This window comes from Macaca nemestrina, chromosome 1 (genome assembly GCF_043159975.1).
Source record: "Macaca nemestrina isolate mMacNem1 chromosome 1, mMacNem.hap1, whole genome shotgun sequence".
NCBI lineage: Eukaryota > Metazoa > Chordata > Mammalia > Primates > Cercopithecidae > Macaca > Macaca nemestrina.
In genome coordinates, this window is record NC_092125.1 from 62,230,721 (window position 1) to 62,252,270 (window position 21,550).

The window sequence follows — 21,550 nt, forward strand, 5'->3', positions numbered from 1 at the left end:
CAGGAATCCATCTAGCTACAGGTGAGATCAGGTTTTTTGTTTGCTTGTTTGTTTGTTTGTTTTTTGAGCCGAGTCTCGCTCTGTCGCCCAGGCTGGAGTGCAATGGCTCGATCTTGGCTCACTGCAACCTCTGACTCCCGGGTTCAAGCGATTCTCCTGCCTTAGCCTTCCGAGTACGGGTGTTACAGGCGCGTGCCATCACGCCCGGCTAATTTTTTGTATTTTTAGTAGAGACGGGGTTTCACCATATTAGCCAGGATTGTCTCGATCTCCTGACCTAGTGATCCGCCCGCCTCGGCCTCCCAAATTGCTGGGATTACAGGCGTGAGCCACCGCGCCCGGCCGAGATCAGGTTCCCAGAGAAATGGGTTATTTAAAAACCCCGAGTTCAGGCTATCTGTCTGGAGGGGCTAGGAGGCTTGGAGTTGGACCAGTAACTTCTTAGGTCTAGCTTCAAGGAGTGAAGATTCTCTGTAGCGATCTGCATACCTGGGCAGTGGGAGCGGGCAGAATCCTTCTTTCTTCTCTTCTCTACACCCCCTCACTCCACCTCCACCCTCCACCGCCGCCCGGAAACCTTAAGCTTTCTCCTTTCCAACAGAGGTTTCCAGCTGTTGATGCCTGGATGGACCCGGCTGCAGGGAGGAGGAGGAAACTCTGTCCCTCCCTTCTTCTGCATGTCCCCACCCTCCCTCCCTCCCTCCTCCCCCCTCCCCCTGCGCGCTCTCAGTCTCCCTCCCTCTTTCTCCTCTAGGCTGTCCAGTAGCCTCGCAGCGGCGAGCAGCGAGCGCCCTGCTCCAGTCCCGGCTTGGAATTGAACTGTGTGAGCACGGGTCCTGGAACCCGGGTCCAGAACCGGCGAGCCCGGGTCTGAGCCCAGAGCTCAGCGGTCAGCCTCGTAGGCCCTGACTCGGAACCAAGCCGAGGCGCTGAGCGTGGAGCCGGATAGCCGGAGAGCCGGAGAGCAGGGCGGGCCGGCCGGCTGCGCGTCGGACTAGTGGCGGAGCAGGACCGCGGAAGGCAGGGAGACGGCCGCAAACCCAGGGCAGAGGGCAGAGGGCAGAGAGCGGCCTGGCTCGGTGGAGAGGGCGCCGCCCGGCCGGAACCAAGCTCGCCGCCCGGGACGGCGGCCCCCCGTGGGGCGCGGACCCAGGGTGGCCGTGGGTCCGCAGCTACTCCCCGGCCGACGGCGGGGGGCGTGCCCCCTCCCAGCCCAGCCTCACCAACCCGGCCCGCCCGCGGCGTCGCGGGGGCATGTGAGCGGGAAGCGTAGGCTGCCAGCCGCGAGGACCGCACGGAGTTGGAGCAGGAGCGCGGAGCCGCGAGCCCCGAGCCCCGAGCCCCGCGCCTGGCTGAGTAGTAAGTGCACCCCTCCGCGCCATGATCGCGCCGTCGCGCCCATCTCCCCAGCCCGCTGAAGTTTGACACTTGCGCCCCTACGTTTCTGGGCAGCCACCGGCTCTCTTCCCTGCGAGTTTCCACCCCGTGCAAAGTTTTTCGAGGAGGGACGGACCCTCACCTACCCCCAACAACCCTGGGCAGAGGCGGCTCCTCCCTGGCCGACTTGGGTCCTTGTGGAAAGGGGTGGCAGCCTGTAAGGCAGTGCGTGGCTGTGTGTGTGTGTGTGTGTTTGTGTGTGTGTGTGTGTGCGCGCGCGCGCGTTCACCACGCGGGTCGAGCTTAGGGTGCACCCTCAACCCGCTCCTCGCCGACCGCAGAGGACTATGTCTTTCTCATTAGCCCGACTATGCGCCTAGTTCAAGGATTTCTCAGTGGGAAGCCGAGGCGACCTGCGCGCGTCCTGCGTGGGGCTCAGGTGCCTGCGACGAGGCGCAGAGCTCCTCCGCCATGGTTGCGTGGGGTGCTGGGGGACAGACGCGCGCCCCTTACCGCGGTTTCAGGGTCGTTCCCCAGCGGACCAGACTGGCGCCGCATCCTGTTTGTTTTCTGCTCCGGCTGCTCCCGTCCCACCCCCACCCCCACCCCAGGCTGCTTTTTACTACCCACACCTCCCGCCCTGGGATATCGTAGGTGAGCCTTTTCATCCCGATTCCGCTGCAAACGCTGATCGCGCCTAGAGGTAGGGAGATGCGGAGCGGGTAGTCACTCAGTTCCCAGCGGCTCGCCATTGTTTTCCCACCCCGCGCGTTCCGTACGTAAACACACACGCACACACAAGGTTGTGTGTGTGCGCCTGCTCTGGCTGCTTCCAGTCCCCAGGCGCGCAGGGATCGCCCGCGGGATTCGCCCAGCTGCCCGCATGGGTCTTCAGGCTGGAGGCGCTCCAGGACTAACTGGAGCTGGAGAAGGCAAGAGACGTGGGGGTTGCCGGAGAGTACCGGGCGGGGCAGTGAGCCGGGCCTGGGCGGGAAGTGAATTTTGAACTTCAGCCCTGGACCTTTCCGGGAGGACCCCGAACGCTGGAGCGGCGGCTCCCGCCCTGGAGGGCCCGCGGCAGCTGCAAAGACTCCGCTGGCGCTCTTGGCAGCCGCCACGGTGACAGAGGCTTGGAGGAAGCCGAAGAGTTTTCCTGGGAAGTTTGCTTTGACTCTCTGGGAATTTCCGGGCAGGACGCCTCGGCGCTGGCGCTGGCGAAGGGGTCTGGCCAAAGACGGCCAGAGACGATGCTGCTGGCTCTTGACCACTAGGCTGTACTTGGCTCTCAGTAGTCCAAGTAGGTGGGTCCCTACTTCCCGGAGTTCATGCCTTCCAAACCGGTATCCCCCAAACGATCACGACATGCCGGTTTCAAAGATGGGTGCATAAGTCTGTTCGTTTCGCAGTCCTGGGAGGCAAGCTTGGTTCTGGCCGGGCGGCGCTCTCCGTCGAGCCAGGCCGCTCTCTGCCCTCTGCTCTCTGCCCTGGGCTTGGGGCGGTCTCCCTGCCTTCCGCGGTTCTGTTTTCGGACCCGTCCGACGCGGCGCCAGCCCGCTAGCTCCTTTTCTCCCGCTCCCCGGCTCCCAGGCTCCCCGACTCCGTAATCCGCGCCTCGGCGCAGTCGGGAGTCAGGGCCTGAGGCTGACCCCTGTTTCTACTGTGCTTCATTAGAAAGCACCTCGCAAGATGCTGGGATTCAGCACATTTGGATTCCAGTTCCCCTATCGATGGGCAGCGTGGGTTCGGACTTTCCCGCATGCGAAATGGGTAGAGTAAGCAGCCATCTTTGAAACTGGCATGTCGTGATCGTTTGGGAGATACTGGTTTGGAAGGCATGATCTCCAGGAGGGTAGGGACCCACCTACCTGGATCATTGAGGGCCAAATATAGCCTAGTGGTTAAGAGTCCTGGAGCTGGAGTTAGATCCCGGATGCCCCTGGCGGTGTGGCTGTGGGCAATTTAACTTAACCTCTGTGCCTCAGTTTCCTCAGCCACAAAATAGGGTTAATATGAACGCTTCAAGGGGTTGACTTGAGGATTAAAAGCCTTAATAAAGTGAAACTGAGAACAGTGCCTGGTACATAATAAGTGCTAGATAAATATTAGCTGTTATTGCCATTATTATTTAACTGACCTTGTACAGAGCCCAGAAGAGCACTTGGCGTTTGTGCTCAACGAATCGATTATAATATCGCCCACTTCTGGAGACGAGGAGATCTTGTACTCTCTCCCACCCTTTCCTGATTCCAGCCCCTCAGATCAAACTTATCCTTCTTATTCCTTGTCTACTGCCATCTTCTTGAGTCTTTTTTCTTGTTTCTTGTTTCCTTCCTTTCTCCCTCCCTTCACAATTTTCGTGAAAGCATTTCATTCCCTCCCTTCCTCATTCTTAAAAATCAATCTTGGCTCAACTGCAGTGTTCTCTCCATGGAAATCAGGTCCCAGGAAGGAAGTGTCTCCAAAAGGGTGTCCCTTGAGCATCCTCAGCCTGGGCTGCTGGATCAGGATTGGATGTGCATTTGTGTCTCTGGGGCTGGGTGAATTTCTAGAGAGAAGAGCCCAAGTGTCAGGGGCCCAGGGGAAGAATCAGGTGGGATGGGCTGGGACTGTCCCAGGAGGAGCCCTGCTCCCTGGGTAGCGTCTGTGTCTCCTGCTGCTGGACTCACCTGGAAACATGGAATAGCACAGCTGCCTGGGTAGACTGGATGTGGGATTTGGGGTGAGGGGCAAAAGTGTCACCTCCAACTTTCCACTTGCAGTTGGAGGATTTTCTAGGAATTTGGGTTTGTCATAAGTTCCTTGTCTGATTTGGGATTCTGCAAATGCATAGCAGAGGTAAGGGGTGAGCTGAGGAACCAGGAGGAAGAACAGGGTGCTGCTGTCCAGCCACACTGCCTTGGACAACAGGCTCCTGTCCTCCTTTCTCAGACCCTCCAACCTCCACCCCAGGCATGTGGGGGATGGCCAGAAGGTTGCTTCTTCGTGTTGGCGATCCTGCAATTGGCAGTTTTTAGTTATGACAACTGACACTGCAGTCACCCCATTCACTCCTTCAACAGAAATTGTTGACCACCTGCTATGTGCCAGGGCCTGTGCTACGCAGTGGGATAACAGGGGAGAACAAGACAGGCAGCGTGCCTGCCTTCAAAGAGGCGTCTTTCTATTGTGGGGAGACAGACAGTAAATAATTTTAAGTAACCAAGACTATCAGACTATGACATGCCATGTGAAAGAAATACCACAGGGTGATGTGATAGAAAACATACGTAGGTCAGGCAGTGGTGGCCCTAGATTGGGAGGCCAGTGAAGGCCACCTGGGGGAGAGGACAGCTCAGCCCAGGCCTTGAAGGGTGAGGAGCCAGCTACATAAAGACCTGGAGATGGGGGATTGCAGGCAGAGGGAATAGCAAATGAAACCCCCTAAGGCCAGAACAGGGGCAACAGCTATGTGGCTGGAGAGGAGAGACTGGAGAAATCAGAGAAATCAGAGGAGAGCCAGAGAGTAAGACTGATTAGGAGCCTGGATTTTATTGCAGGGTGATGGCAAGCCATCAGAGAGTTTTAAGTAGGGGAGTGACATGATCTGCTCCATGATTTTAAAAGATTATTTGGGACTAGTTGCCCCAAGGGAGGGAAATGGTGGCTGAGGGATGGGATGGAGAAAAGATTGTTTTTTCTGTAGACCTTTCGTCCTTTCTGAATTTAGTACCGGGTGGGTATACAAACCATACCCCCAAAACCTCCCCAAAACGTGGTTAATAGCAGTTTATAACCTGGAAAATTACATAAGAAGTGACAAAATCAGGATATAAAACTGCAGAGTACAGTCTTAGTCTTGTACAGAGAATTGCAAGTGTACACATGGCCATCGTGCACACACGCATGGACGGAATCTGGGAGGATGCATCAGAATATTTACAAGAGGTTAGCTCTGGATCCTAGACATATGGATGGTTTTAATTTCCTTATCTCCCATTTGTTTTTTTACTTTTCTACAATGGTCATGAATTATTTTTATTTGTTTGCTTGTTTGTTTGTTTGTTTTGAGATGGACTCTCACTCTGTCGCCCAGGCTGGAGTGCAGTGGTGTGATCTTGGCTCACTGTAACCTCCACCTGCCGAGTTCAAGTGATTCTCCTGCCTCAGCCTCCTGAGTAGCTGGGACTACAGGTGTGTGCCACCACACCTGGCTAATTTTTTTGTATTTTTAGTAGAGACAGTATTTCACTATGTTGGTTTGGCTGGTCTCGAACTCCTGACCTCAAATGATCCCACCATCCTCGGCCTCCCAAAGTGCTGGGATTCTAGGTGTGAGCCACAGCACCCGGCCAAATTACTTTCATAAGTGAAAAATATGTACAACAGAGAGATCACTTTGGCTGCTAAGTAGTGAAGAGCTTCAAGGAGAGCAAGGATGGAATCAGGCAAGTTAGGAGGCTGACTTGATGACTTGGATTAGACTTGCTTGGGGAGGGCTTTCCACCTCCAACTCAGATTTTGTGATCAAGAGTGCCAGGGTCAGTCATGGATGATGTTCAGTGCTGCCTCGGCTCTGGAAAATACCCCACGTTCCACCTGCACCCTTATCCCCGTCATTCCTTCTGGTGGGAGAGTCCCATAGTGGACATTTTGCTACTGTGGTAATTGGTAGACTTAGGAAAACACATCCACAGTGAGAAGGATTTAGGGTCAGGAGAAATATTTGTCCCATAACATCTCCGAGCCTCTGTTTTCCCTCCTGTGAAATGGGACGGTAACAGTGATAATACCTTCCTTTTTTTTTTTTTTGGAGATGGAATTTCGATTTTGTTGCCTGGGCTGGAGTGCAAATGGCGCGATCTCGGCTCACTGCAACCTCTGCCTCCCAGGTTCAAGTGATTCTTCTGCCTCAGCCTCTTGAGTAGCTGGGATTACAGGCACCCACCACCACGTCCGGCTAATGTTTTTTTTTTTTTTTTGGCAACAGAGTCTCACTCATCATGCAGTGTGTAATCTCAGCTCACTGCAACCTCCGCCTCCCAGGTTGAAGTGATTCTCCTGCCTCAGCCTCCTGAGTTGCTGGGACTACAGGCACGTGCCATGACGCCCGGCTAATTTTTGTATTTTTAGTAGAGACGAGGTTTTGCCATGTTGGCCAGGCTGGTCTTGGACTCCTGACCTCAGGTGATCTGCCCACCTCGGCCTCCCAAAGTGCTGGGATTACAGACGCAAGCCACCGCCCCCGGCCAATACCTTCCTCTTAGAACTGTTGGGAGGCTAATGGCTGATGATGTCTATAGCAACAGCGCTCCACGAATAGTAAGCTGGGGTTTGCTATTACCAGACAAGTGTTGGTTGAGCTAGGCCTATTCCACCAAGGGATCTAGGTGTCCTTGCCCTTGAGAGGCTGACACTGGAAACTACAAAGGTTTTCTCCTCTCTGGGGGTGCTTTGAGATTGGTCCTTATTGGGCAGCTCCCCTGGGTAAGTCTCCAGGAAGCTGACACCACCGGAAAAAGTGGAATTCAAATGCAGCTGTGCTCCTGAGCCCCCTCCCCCAGCCACATTCAGGGGTGAAGCTGAGTGTTTGAAAAGGGCTCTGTGCTGGGAGGGCCGGCCAGGCACACAGTAAATCGTGCTTTGAATGGGAGTTATTTTTGTGCTCAGTGTTTGCTTAAGAGGGCTCGCTCCTGCCTGAACTCGTTGCGGTCCTCACCCTTTGCTAGTCCCCTTTCTGGAACCCGGATGTGTCAGCCAGGGAGGCCATCACAATGCCTTTTACCAGATGGGGAACTAGACCCATGGAGGATTGCTTTCCCTCTCCTGTCAGCTCCCTGCCCCGAAGCAGGAAGGCATGCTCTGGATGGTGGTCTTTGCCTCGGTGACTGCCTGCCTTTTGACTGGCCTTTCCTTAGTTCTTGGGAAGACTTGGTTCAAAGATTGCTGCAGGCCAGCTCAGCAGGGTTCCTCCGACCTCCGTCAGCTTCTCTGATCAAGAGTGACTGCTCTTTAAAAAATGTAAATACTTTCTCGGAGGAGCAGTGATACGGTAGTTCCCTCCTAAGAGCACTTGTATGCCATGGACCCAACTTAAAGCCCCATGATGATGAAGCCTTTGCAGCTCCCCTAGGAAAAGATTTCTGAGCCAGGCGCGGTGGCTCGCGCCTGTAATCCCAGCACTTTGGGAGACTGAGGTGGGCGGATCACGAGGTCAGGAGATCGAGACCATTCTGGCTAACACGGTGGAACCCTGTCTCTACTAAAAATACAAAAAAAGTAGCCGGGTGTGGCGGTGTGCACCTGTAGTCCCAGCTGCTGGGGAGGCGGAGGCAGAAGAATGGTGTGAACCTGGGGCCTAGATCACTCCACCACTGCACTTCAGCCTGGGTGTCAGAGCAAGACTCTGTCCCAAAAAAAAAAAAAAAAAAAAAAAAATCTGCCCAGTCTGTGTAGTCCACAGCATTAGAACCTTTTTTTTTTTTTTTTTTGAGACAGAATCTTGCCCTGCCTCCCAGGCCTGAGTGCAGTGGTGCAATCTTGGCTCACTGCAACCTCCGCCTTCTGGATTCAAGCAATTCTGCCTCCGTCTCCTGAGTAGCTGAGATTACAGGCGTGCGCCACCATGCCTGGCTAATTTTTGTATTTTTAGGAGAGATGGGGTTTCACTGTGTTGGCCATGGCTGATCTCAAACTCCTGACCTCAGGTGATCCGCCCACCTCAGCCTCTCAAAGTGCTGGGATTACAGGTGAGAACCACCAAGCCTGGCCTCACAGCATAGAACCTTGTAGCTACAACCTGCTACTCCAGGTGGCTCTCCTGCCTTAGTGGGTGGCAGGAGGTCCTTCTTGCTTTTGGAAGACCCCTCTCCTTCCATGGACTGCGTCTTTTGTGAAGGAGGCCCTGAGGCCTGCCTCCCTGCTCACTCCTGGCAGGAGCACATTGTGGTGCTGTCAGGGAGGATCTCAATGGTCTCAGATGGAACAGCAGCAGTGGTCAGACCTCCTAGAGGCTGTGAGGTGAGGAGGAAGTGGCTGAGGTTTCCTCTGCCTCCTCCTGAGGTCATCCATGGGCAAACCAAAGCCCCAGGATGTGTTGTGTGTGTGGCCTGGTATCTCAGAGTGCTGAGTGTACACAGGATGTGCCACGCTAGGAGACGTCCCGAGATCTGTACCCACATGTTGAGGGCTTCAGCCAGGGGTGTTTTTTTGGGGGGAAAGGAATGTGTATGGCACAGTAGAGGAAAAGAAGTTAGAAGTGGGGACAGTATCTCCAGCTGCCACCTTTCTTCCCAAATAGCTTTTGATACCCACACCCTTTTGGTCACAGGAAGTCTGACACTGGGAAGTCATCAAATTTGGAATTCAGTTCCCTCCACTCTCCCCGCAATGGTGGCCTTAGCATTTAAATAGCCTTGGCATGAAGCCCCATAAACTGCCCCAGGGATTGGGGCAGGGTTGGGGGGAAGGGTATTAGTGTTACCCCCCGACATTGTCCCCCTGTGTCTTCCGGGGACATGTCCAAGCTAGGGTGTCAGTGTTTTGGCTTGAGAGGAGAGAGAAGGGGCCACAGACTGGGCAGGAGCCCTCCTGGCTCCCCTCCCGCTCTGGTGGTTTTGGTCCTAATCCCTGCCTGCCAAGCCCAGAGCTCCCTGGGGGATCCGCCCCAGAGGAGGCCAGACTGTTCTCCTCCCCTCTGCCTTACCTCCCCCAGTCCCCGCCCCCTGCTTGACTGAGAATGGAATGTGCAGCCTGTGGAACAAGATGGGGTGAGAACTAGTTCCCAGAGGACCTTGGTCCCGCCCCCTCCCATCCCCCAACAAAGGGGGTGAGGAATCTGGGGGCAGGGCCTGCTCCCAGGTATGGCTGATGGTGCCCCGATGCAGACTCAGGTCCTGTGCTGAGTTGGTGCAGAGAAAGGCAGGTGCTGTGGGGGTCCAGGACTAGCCATTTGAAGGTTTTCTTGTAAGTCCAGCATGCGGGACAGGTGCTGAGTTAGAGGAGGTGCAGCAGGCAGAGCAGCTCTAACTCCAGCTCCTGTAGCTGGGGGTGGTCAATATTCTTTGTTGGCCTCTTTTTTTTTTTTTGAAACGGAGTTTTGCTCTTGTTGGCCAGGCTGGTGTGTGCAATAGGGCCATCTCGGCTCACAGCAACCTCCACCTCCCAGGTTTAAGCGATTCTCCTGCCTCAGCCTCCGGAGTAGCTGGGATTACAGGCATGCGCTACCATGCCCGGCTAATTTTTTGTATTTTTAATAGAGACGGGATTTCTCTGTGTTGATCAGGCTGGTCTCGAATTCCAGACCTCAGGTGATCCGCCCGCCTTGGCCTCCCAAAGTGCTGGGATTACAGGCGTGAGCCACCGTGCCCGGCCATGACTTCTTTTTTTTTTTTCAAAGATCGTGGCTCATATTCATTTTCTTATTTCTGTAGTCTCTAAAAGTAATACAACAATGTGTAGCACCTTTGTCATCAGGATGAAAAGGATTTAAAATACATCTAATATTGCTAGATAGTGAAACAGAAATGTCATCGTGTTTGTTTCCACGGAAGACCAAGAGGAGGCACGGCTTGACCAGTGCTAAGAGGGATCTGGCAGGAGGAGTGGTTGTGGAAATGTGTCAGACTGGGCTGATGCCCTTTCACGATGACAACTGAGTGGGCCCCATGGACCCCCTGGCGGGCTCTGGGGGCAGGGGTGGGGGGGTTGCCCGGGACTCATGGGGCCTCCTGCTTTGGCCCTGGGGCCTAGGAAAGGCCAGACAGGGAGGGGAGCCTTGGCGTGAGCTGCCTTCACACTGACTTAAAAGCATTAACTCTTGCCTGGCCACACAAGGCAGGACCTGGCATTCCTCAGAGTGGAGGGTGAGGAGGGTTTTCTGTCTCAGCCCTCAGCCTGTGCGGGGTGTGAGGTCCCTCACCCTCACGCGAACAACCTCTCCCCACCCTCCAGCCCTACTGGAGTCTGAAGTCACTCAACCATCCCTGTGAGGTTTTGGTTCGGGCCTGTTCCAGGAGGGTGGGGTAGGGTGGGGAAAGAAGGGGGAATAAAAGGTAATGAGGAGGGGTGGAAGGAAGCCTGTGTGCAGGTACAGCCGGCACTCAGGCAGGTGGGGTGAGGGCAGTGGGGCTTGAATAGGGTGCTCTTGAAAGCAGAGGGAGTGGCCCCTTCAGTCCCTGCCATTTCTCAGGCTTGTGTGGCTCCTTGTTTCTCGGCTGCTGGTGGGGTGTGTGTATGTGGTGGGGAGAGGTGGCTAAGTGTGATGTGTGTGTGATTGTAATGTGAGTGGTGTGTGTGTGTGTGTGTGGAGGGCCAGGTGTGTGTGCGTTTGTGGAGGACTGAGTGTGATGTGTGTATCTGTGAGTGTGATGAGTGTGTGTGTGGAGGGCCAGGTGTGGTGTATGTGTTTATGTGTGCAGACAGGTAGGGGCCTGTGCTCTTGAGACCCCGACCAGGCGCTTCCGACCCGTGGGAACCAGGCGGGGCCTCTGAGAACTCCAGGGAGACAGTGGGGACATTAGACAGATGTCAAGAAGGAAGGGAGAGTAGAATGGAAGAAAAAGGAAGAAGCAGAACAGCTCCACAGCTTCCGGTGCCCCAAGCAGGTTGGGGTTTTAATCCCAGTATATCTGGGGAGGGCCGGTAGTAGGCTATCACCCCCTTCCCTCCTTTTGCTATCAACTTGGTTTCCAGGGCAATCATGGAACCCCAGCCATCCCCCTTGCCCAGGAGCACTTAATATGGCAGTGTCTGGCCAGGGCAAGGAGCTGAGGAAGAGAAGAGTGGTTGAGAAAGACTCAATGGTGGGCTCCCTAACTGGGGCTGGTGGGGCAGGGAGAGGAGGCCTCTCCTCTTAGTTGGGTAAGGTACCTTAGTCAGTAAACTCCTAGGGACCAGAACAGGAAACAGGGTCAGAGAACAGAGGAAGGGGACCTGTGTCAAATCTTGACTTAGGTAGAGGTGGGTAGCAACAGGGCTTTCTCTTTCATATCTGAGGTAGACAAGGGATGGACTTGACTGCTCTCGGCCAGAGAATCCTTGAAATGGGTTACAAGTCTAGGTGAATGGGCCTGTCTTAGAGTTGTGCAATGCACGGTCTGTACAACTGTACACAACGGCCTGTTGGAACTGGCTGAAAGCATCAGGAACCTTTGGTTTTCGTAATGTAAATTCCCCTTTTCTTCTACTGGGTTCACCTGACCTTAGATCCATACTCCTCACCATGGTGGCACTCTCCATTTGGGACTGATTTTGGCTATCTGTGTTGCCCTTTTCTGGGCACTGATTAACTTGAAGTTTGGAGAACCAGAATTGTGTGTGTGTGTTGGGGGGGGAAGGGGGGTTGTGTGTGAGTGTTGGTGTGTTTGGCAGTTTAGAGAGGGTCTGTTGGACCGTTGACACCCTTTATTGAGCCTGAGCCCTCTTGGGCCAATTGGCCACAGGTGTAAGGGACCTCCTGACTGCGGAGCCAGGACTGATGGGGTTTAGGAGCTCTCAGATGGGGCATGTAAGACTGAAAGGAGGCACATGGGGAAGAGGGGAAGTTTCTGCCTCACCTGATAGCAACCCCTGCCCCAGGCCCTTCTTCTGTTCCTCAACTCACAGGGTCTTCTCTATATCCCTGCCTTCTCTCTCCACCTCCCACCATCTAAATTCATCCATTCCTTGCCCTTCAGGATCCGTGCTCCTTGATCTCTAAGGAGATAGCTTGGCTAGTTAGCTTTACCAATCTAGGTGCATGGACAGATTAACAGGTAACTCCAGAAGCACATTGGCCTTTTAAGCAGCCACGGGGCCTTACTAATCCAAGAGGTGATTGAAAAGCAGGAACTTGGGGTGGAGATGGAATGGATGTTGGGGCCTGTAGGGGCCTTCTCCGGTCCTCCGTCCCTGAGGCAGGTATGTAGGGAGCACCTGCCTTGTGGCTATGCCGGGCCACCCTGGGCTGGGGCTGAAAGACCATGAGGCCAGCACAGCCCTTACACAGCTTTGAGAAAGTGAAGTAAGTAACTGATACCGGTACTGACAAACCGAGGGGAGGGAGGGACAGGGCAGGATGCTTCGGGAGCGCCCACACCAGATTTGGGCAACCAGGGAAAGTTCCCTGAAAGACATAACATAAAGACCTGGAGGGTGGGGGGAGAGAACAGGTCAGAGGGAGGAGAAGGTCATAAGTGCAGGTCCCCTCCACATCTCCCAGCAGCCCCACCTGGGCCTCTAAGGGCATATCAGATGGTCCTATTCCTCACCAAGGACCCGGGCACACTATGACTTTGCGGGGAGAGTGAGTACTGGGCATTTGAAGACAAGGTGGCCAGGGGCTCCCAGAGCTCAGGGGCCTTATTCAGCTACAAGTTGTGTGTGCCAGCACAGGGGAGGAGGGTTTTGGTGTGCACTAACATACATGGGGGCCCTGCCTATGGGGGCCCTGGGGATGGGGGCTGCCTGTGGTGTGGTGCTGTGGGTTCAAGCGGGACTTGGGCACTGTGTGGTGTGTGGCCCAAGCTGCTGGGGGATTGAAACCCCAAGCCTCTCGCAGGCAGCTGTGGGGGGTGCAGGATTGCTAGGGCCAACTGCAAATTAGCCAGGCTGGCATTAAATGCCATTGCTGCCTCTCTCCTCCTGTCCCTCCCTACCCTCCCGAAAATCAACAACTGTGTCAACAGCAGGGTGATTGTGCTTGGCCAGCAGCCTCCAGGGCTGCCAGGACCAGGCAGGTGCTGGCAGGGGCTGCTGGAGCCCCACGCTGGGAGCAGGCTGGGCCTAGCTGCCAGGGCTGCAGGATAAACAAGGCCGCACACAGGCTGGGCCGGGAGGGAGGCCACAGGCAGGCAGGAGGCGAGAACAGGTGTCTCAGGAGCTCTGTAGACACAAAGGGCCTCTTGTCTCCTCCTTCCTGGCCCCAGGGAGCCGCCCCCCTCCTCCCTCCTCTCAGACCCCGCCCAGAGATCAGTGACCTGGTCAGCAAGGGGGTGCTGTCTTCCAGATTCACCCCCTGCCTCTCAGAGTTTGTTGTTCTTGCTTGAGACAGAGGTGAGACCGGACCATGTGGGGGTGGGGCGCATTAGCCCGAGAGGCAGGAAATCTGCCTCTGAGCGAATCCACTAGCTCTGAGGTCTCTGTTTGTCTCAGTTTCCTTGCTGGAAAGACAGCAAGATCTCTTCCCCCTGGGACACCCAAACGTGAAATGGATGGGAGATGGGAAAGCATCTGGGGCTTTGGGGAAGAAAGATGTGGTGAACGTCAGGAGTGATGGAAGCTAGGGTGAGACCTAAGGGATTCCAGGTGGGATTTAGGGCAGGAGGTGGCCGGGGTGTGGCAACCCTCCTTCCTGCTCACCTATTTCTAAAGCAGACCTTTACAGAGCACCTACTGTGTGCCAGCCACTGCACTAGGAACTGGGGAGGACATGGAGAATAATACAGTACCAGTATAGACAGACAGGCAGCTTCTGGAGCCAGGCTGTCTGTGTGATCTTGGGTAAGAAATCTAACCTAACCATAGAGATGATAGCAACTGTACCTGCCGCAGGCTCATGGGGCTATTGTGATGGTGAAATGTAAAGATGTAAAGTATAGAGAAAGGATGTAAAACAGTGCCCGACATATAGTAAGGACCATTTAAAAGATGCCTGCTATTGTCCCTCTTCCTGAGAGCATATTAAGGACTCAAATCTAGTCAGAGCCTGGCGGGTAGAGAGGTAAACAAATAATGGCAGGTTGGTTAAGTACTAGACACCAGTGATGTCCAAGGTCTCTAGGATGCCCTGGAGAAATAATGAACTCTTCTACGATTGTTTGGAAGGGACTTATAAAGGACATCTAGGCTGAGTTTTGAGTGAGATATAAGAGTTTGCTGGTCAAGAATGTGGGAATTACAAAAGCAGAAAGTGCATGTTAAAAAAAAAAAAGAGCCAGGCATGGTGGCTCACGCCTGTAATCCCAGCACTTTGGGAGGCCGAGGCGGGCAGATCACGAGGTCAGGAGATTGAGACCATCCTGGCTAACACGGTGAAACCCCGTCTCTACTAAAAATACAAAAACAAAATTAGCCGGGCGTGGTGACGGGCGCCTGTAGTCTCAGCTACTCCAGCCTGGGTGACAGAGTGAGACTCTGTCTCAAAAAGGAAGAAAGAAAGAAAGAATGTAGGAAGTGCCTTCTAGGCAGAGACACCATGTGAGGTGTGAAAGTATGAGTGTGTGCCTGAAGTATATGGTTGTGAGCACAGCTGGAGGGGTGGCCTGGGCCAGGTGTGGAGGGCCTGTGCAGCCTACCAGATGTGGAGCCATTTAATTTCTAATTTCTTTGAGCCATGTTTTCTTTATCCATAAAATGGGATAATGGTTCTCCCTTGTGGCAGGCTGATGGTACCGGTTAGAGAAAGATGTGTGCTGGGTGCACAGTTAATGGTAGCTATTTAGGTCCCTCTGTGATCTGGCGCATGTCCGAAGCCTGTCTGGGCCTTGGTCTCTAGATCTGTAACAAGGAGACAATGGTCTTTCTCCTTCCATGACTTCTGCAGACGCAAAAGGGCCAGGCTGCCCATCACCTGGGTAGATAAGTCAGGCTGAGAGGCCTAGGACTGCTTGCCTTATACAGAGGGGTCAGGTGCCCGCCTTCCCAGGGGCACCAGCTGGACCCTACTGGACTGAAGAGGAGGGAGCCTGACTCCATGGTGGCTGCAACTGTCTGTTCCAGGACCTTCCTGTAGTTTCCCAGGGGCTGCTCCCTGCGCATGAGGCGGTAGGGCCTTCTGTCCCACCTTTTCTTATGGGGGCTCCCTGACATCTCCCCTTTCTGGCTGTGCTGGTGTTTCCGGGGGGGGGGGGGTTGCTGGGGCCGGTGCTTCTACCGCTGACTGACAGCCCTGAGGGCACACAGGCCCTGGTCTAGCTTCTACTGCTAATGGCCTATATACCCTCAGGGCTGCCACTTAGCCACTTGGAGCCTCACTTCCCCCATCAGCAACTTGGGAAGGGAGCATTTTGAGTCCTCTTGATATAAAATAAGAATTCTGGTTCGCTGGAAATGGAGTTAGATGAGGGTGATGACAACCACACTGGCAGTTTTTGCTGCAGTTTAAAAGCTCAGATGTAGAGTCAGACACTTTCCCACAGCCCCGCACGGGATGCTTCTGTGGGGCTTGTCTCAGGGGTACCTCATAAAACCTAGTTCGGAAGGGCAGGGAGCATCTAATCCTCAAATTTGGCAGATAAGGGAATTGGGAACCATCTAGGTGGTGGGGCTTCCAGAGTCCCACCTGGCTGTGGATCTGCAGGAATGAGGCTGGTCTATGCAGTATGTTCAGAACAAGTGACAACCCACACTGAGATCTTGCTTCAGAGTCCCCTGGCCTCCTGCCCTAGTGTCTTGCCATTGGTTTTGGGGAACTGGTGATGGGAAGGGCCGGGGCATCGAGCAATGTCTGGAGCCCACTGGGTCTCCTGACAGTCACAGGGAACCATCCTGAGACTGGATCTGGAAGGATGTGTGCTTATAGGGCCCTCATTTACTTTCTCCTCCCTCACTTCCCACCTTGGCTCTGGACTTAGCCCTGTTTTCTCTTCTTCCCCTGAGGTCATGTTTCTCAGATAGCCACAAGGTGGGCTGACACCAAGGAGAGGCATTGGTGTAAAGGGGATGCTGGTCGATTAGGCTGGGGACACTACTCTGGGTTCTCCTGGCCAGGTGGTCAGATGACTCCCTTTGGAGCCTTGGAAACTGCCCAAGTAAGAAACAGAGCGAGGCAGAAAGAGCAGCGGGGACACTCAGATTTTTCCAGGGGCTTTGTCCATATTTACATGCTATTTGCATATAACCAGTACGCTAAGCATCATTTTATAATCTATCCCCAGGCACATTCAGATTTGCCTTTTACTCTTGTTCTTTCCAGAGATGGCTGGTTCTGCCTTTTTGTGCCTGTCTGTGTCTTCTTACTCTTGTTCCATTACCCCCACTCCCGGACAGAGGGGTAGGTGACTGGGAACAGTCAGTGTGGGGTAGGGGTCCTTCCTGCTGTCGAACTGGTCTGATCAGATGAGATCAGACCTGACCTCTCTGGGCTTAGCACAGAGAGCTGGATGCACAGGCCCAGCCTCCCCTCCTCACCCCACCCCAGCGGCCACCACCTCGCCTAGTCAGGGATCAGGGCACCATGCCTGGCAGTCAGCAGGTGCCCATTAAATGTGAAGCAAAAGCTCAATTAGAGTTCAGACAAATACATACCGTGCAGGCTTCTCGGGACCTGGCTTTTGAGCTCATGAAGGGAGATGCTGGTGGGTTGAGGGGAGCCTCTGGTGGTCCCGAGGGTGGGAGGAATTGATTTCCCTCTCAGCGACTGTGACCAGGGAGGCATTTCTTTCTCTGCTTGGCCTTGCAGGAAACAGTGTTGAGAATGAGAGGAGCAGAAAGGAAGAGCTAGGCCTTGTATTAATTTGTTTTTCAGATTGAGTCTCTGTTACTAGCAATTTATTACATCCGGGTCTCCAGCCAAGCACATTCTGTTCTCCAGTGTTGGGGGAAGATGCATGGGGGTGGGGTGGGGAAGAGGCTGGACAGGAAAGAGGAGCAGATCAACAATTTTATGACTGAGTGTGTGGTGTCTTGGCCTGTGCTAGAGGACGGTTTTAGCACAGGGCATTTTGAGCCCAGCCCTGCGTGGGGAGGCGCTCCTCTAGACGGCATGGCATTCCCATGCGAGCCCAGACAGCCCTGGGGAGCAGGGTGAATGGGCTTCCCTCCCACTCTCATGCCCGCCGGGCCTCAGGCTCCAGATTTCTCTGTGTGAAATGAGGTCAGGGCAGTGATGCTTGGAACAAAATCGTAGTTTCTTGAGGCAGTGGGGCCTGGGGAGATCGCTCCGAGTAACAGGGGAGCAGCTGTGTGAGGGGACCCTGGAAGAGGGGTAGCAGGCAAGGCGGCCACCCTGTGGAAAGAATGGTGCAAAAGCAAAACAACCCCCTCTCTGCAAAAGTGCTGAGCTGGTGGAATTTCACTTGGCGGCTGTGAGATCAGGGCAGTAGATAGAGCCCTGCGGGCACCAGGGCTGTGTGGGTGCAGGGGGTCCCGGAAGAGAGGGCAGGGGCAACACCTGTGGCACCCCCTCCACTGAGCTGGCCTCCACATTGCCCAGGGCTCATCACTGGTCCCCATTCCTGGAGGTGCGTCCCTTACCTCCATCCACTTGTCACGTAAGTTGGTCTCATTCTTCCCATTTTCCCTCATTCTCTTCCCAACTGTGGCTTTGACTAGACATAGCTACATCATCTAGTCTTCAAGGGGCCAGCATTGCGCAGAGGGCCATGGTGCCAGACAGCAGGGAACTCTAGTAGGAGGAACTCTGTCCGACCAGGATGGTGGTGCCTGAAGCCCCCGGGGCCTCTGCCTTATGGCTGGGCCTCTGGTGAGAGCCCAGGCTGCTTAGAGGAGAGTGAACCCTTCAGTAGTGATTTTTTGCATCCCAGCCACATCTCCAAGCTGGGTGCCATTGGATGGTTGTTGAAGGGCAGATTCACTGGAAGGATAAGAAGCTCTGGTGGGACTCTAGGAAGAGCCAGCACAGAGAATGTGTGTGTTGGGCAGTCGGGGAGAGAGGGTGTTAGGCAGGGAGATCATGGGCCTAGTTTCCAGCTGTGAGGTTTGAACTATTGTTATCCTCCACACCGAGCTGGTGGCCACTTAACCCTGAGGCTGGTTACTTGTCCTCTGTTCTCTGGGTTGACAGCCTCCTTCCTGACTAGCTCAAGACTGTTTTTTTTGAGATGTAGTCTCACTCTGTCGTCCAGGCTGGAGTGTAGTGGCATGACTGCAACCTCCGCCTCCAGGGTTCAAGTGATTCTCCTGCCTCGGCCTCCCAAGTAGCTGGGATTACAGGTGTGTGCCACGATACCCGGCTAACTTTTTTGTATTTTTAGTAGAGACAGGGTTTCACTATGTTGACCAGGCTGGTCTTGAACTCCTGGCCTCAAGTGATCCACCCACCTCGGCCTCCCAAAGTGCTGAGATTACAGACATGAGCCACCATACCCGGCCAAGCTCAAGACTCTTGCCAGAGGTTCAGGAAAGGATGAACTCAGATTCGATTCAGCATGGGGGAATTTGGTAAGTGTGTGTTGAGCATGGATTCTGGACCCAGTGTTCTGCTGATGAGCATCTGTAGGGCACCTTTGTACTAGGTGCTGTAAGGAACACTGGTGACTTACAGAGGCAGAGGAGCCTCTCTGGGGTGGGAAGGGATGGTGTTAGTTTAGATTGCAGTTAGGCGGAGACCATCCATGTCAGAAGGAACCTTGGACACAGGCCGAGGAGCTAGGACTTTGTTGACAATGGGGAACCAGAGGATCTGTCAGAGAACTTTCAGAATGGGTGGCTCATTCATTCAGGCTGAAGCTGCTCTCTCATTGTCCTGCAAAAAATTCCAACAGAACCCTGTTCTTTTCCTTTCCATTCAAAGACGTTTTTGCTGCCTTCCGTATTGAACTGCCTGGTAACTGAGACAACTTTCCCTTCCCTCCCAGGGCTAGTGGGTTCCCAGGGCTGCCACCCTGGGAAAAAGACAAGTCGTTTTTCCTTGTCTGCCCTGACCAGTGCTGCTCACGGCTTTGGTCCCACTGGGACCCAAACGAATCAGTGTGGCCAGCTTTCCTGGGATATCCAGCACGAGCAGTTTCCAGCATGGGCATGCTTACATTGTTCAGGATCAAGGAATATTGCTCTCTAGATGTCTTTTTAAAACCAATGGTTTGGTATATTTTTGAATGAATGAGATACTCATCCAGTGGATAAGCTTTACCAAGACCTCATTGTGTGAAAGGCACTGGGCAAGGCTAGGGGTGAGGGGATCAGACCCCACCCTCAGAGATGCTGTCTGGGGAGGTGAAACAGCTCATTGTTGGAACAAAGCCTCTTTCCCATCTCTGTAGCCTTGGGTCGGAAGGCTGGGGGCAAGGTGAAATCAGACTGGGGTTTGAGTCCTGGCTCTGCTTCTGAGCCCTGTGATTTCTGGCAAATAACAGAACTTTTTTCTTTTTCTGTGTGTGTGTGTGTGTGTGTGTGTGTGTGTGTGTGTTTTAGATGGGGGTCTCACTATATTGCACAGGCTGGTCTTGTACTCCTGAGCTCAAGCAGCCCTCCCACCTGAGCTCCCAAAGTGCTGGGATCATAGGCGTGAGCCGCCTCTTTCTTAGCTTTGGCTCTTTCTTTCTTTGTTTCTTTCCTTTCTTTCGTTCGTTCATTAGTTCATGCTTTCTTTCGTTCTCTTTCGGTCTGCCTTTCTTTCTATCTTCTTTTTTCTTTCCTTCCTTTTCCTTCTCTTTTTCACTTTTTTTCTTTCTCTCTTTGTTTCTTTGCCCAGGCTGGAGTGCAGTGGCACGACGCTAGCTCACTGCAGCCTTGAGCTCCTGGGCTCAAGTGATTCTAGTTGTGACTTAGGCGCGTGCTACTACACACGGCTAATTTTTAAGCTTTTTTGTAGAAACAAGGTCTTGCTATGTTGCCCAGGCTAGTCTTCAAAGTCCACCTTGGTCTCCTGAAGTGTGCTGGATTACAGGTGTGGGCCCACCACACCTGGCCCAGAACTTTTTTTTTTGAGACAAGGTTTTGCTCTGTCGCTCAGGCTGGAGTGCAGTGGCATGGTCATGGCCCACTGCAGCCTTAACCTCCTAGGCTCAAGCAATCCTCCTGACTTGACCTCCCAAAGTGCTTGAATTACAAGTGTGAGCCACCACTTGTGGCCTCAGAACCTTCTTAAACCCTAGTTTTCTCACCTACAAAGTGGGAAAAAAAATAACACCTACTTTGTGAGATTAAAAGGATTTAATGAAGTGATGTATATATTATGGCCCTTAGTATAGGACCTGGACTATCAAAGGCTCTGGTAAGTGGGAGCTGATATTAGTGTGATGGTCGCTGTGGTGGTGGTTGTTGAAGTCTGTCCTGGGGTGGGGACAGTTCAGCTCTCCTGGGCCTACTTGGACTTGGGGGGCCGCTCCTCCTAGGGTCATGGGCATGGCCTCTGTGGGGTCTGGGAAAGGAGGGGAAGCAGCTTCCTGGTGTGTGGTGGGGACAGGCACTGTCTCCTGTAACACCTCCTATGGTTGCTACTTGCAGATTCGCTGTGCAGCATGGGTCAAGTTACTTAGCTTCTCTGTGTTTCCGCTTCCTAACTGTGAAATGCCATTAATCACGATGCTCTCACTTGAGAAGAGAGAACATTAAAAGGGTCACATGAGAAGTGTCTAGAATAGTGCGTGGGAATCTTATCCAGGTGTTGGCTGCCCTTGCTATTTGTTGCTGTGGTTATTCTGTTATTGGAGTGACCCCCATTCAGTCAAAGAAGCAAGGGTGAGAGCTGGTGTCCCAAGTGTATCAGCATGGGGATGTGGGGACATGGGGGAGGTGGACTGGGGCATGGACTTCGCCATGCTGGCCCCAGGGATCAGCCCAGAGAAGGAAAGAAACTGTTTCTCACGTGCTAGCTGTAGGTAGGGCGTTCCCAGGTGTGACTGAAATGAGAGTCTGGCTGAGAGCACACTGCCTTTTCTTCCCACCCTAACTGGTCACTAAGGGGACAGTTCTACACTACATAGGATTGATTTCTGTGAAACCTATGGAATTTACATACAGTTTTGAGGGACTGCTTTGAGGCATGAAGCTACTGCATTCACAAAACGCATTCACAAAACCCAACTGTGGGTGAATTGCAATTTATAATAATAAACAGCCTGCACCTGACCTTTGGACCCTGGGTGCTCAGGATGATGCCTGCAGGGCCTGAGAGGAAGTGAGGGCGGTGGCATGGGTGTGGGGGGCACCCCTCCCCTGACCATGTGGCTGTCCCCTTGGCACCCAGCTCCAGCAGGCGGAGAGGGTTAATTGGGGTTTGGAGTGTCTGTGGAAAGTAACCTCTTCTCAAATATCTTGTGCTATGGTTTGGAACTTTGGAGTCAGGCATACCGTAAGTGGAATTCTGTCTTCAAGTAAGCCTCAGTTTCCTCATCTATACAATGGGTTTTGTCCCTGCAGAAAATATCTGTGAAGTGTTTAGCTTGTTGTTACCACTCAGCAAATAGCAGGCACTGTCATCATCTTTCTGATGAGGAGCTTCCGTATGTGGCCTGCCCTGGGCTACAACTCGAACATGGAAGTCAGAAGCTTAGCAACACTTTTATTTCCATTGCGTTAAAGTCCTGGGAGCCCT

The 21,550-nt window shown here is 53.7% G+C and overlaps 1 protein-coding gene across 5 annotated transcripts in view; it reads left to right on the top strand.

The window, feature by feature from the left end:
• Positions 1–747: 747 nt before the first annotated feature.
• Positions 748–21,550, top strand: part of LOC105484786 (SRY-box transcription factor 13) — a 58,004-nt gene continuing 37,201 nt past the window's right edge. For all 5 annotated transcript variants that reach the window (XM_011746726.2, XM_011746731.2, XM_011746730.2 and 2 more), the window contains exon 1: positions 748–1,359. The gene's annotated coding sequence lies outside the window, so the exon portion shown is untranslated. The remainder of the gene's footprint in view (positions 1,360–21,550) is intronic.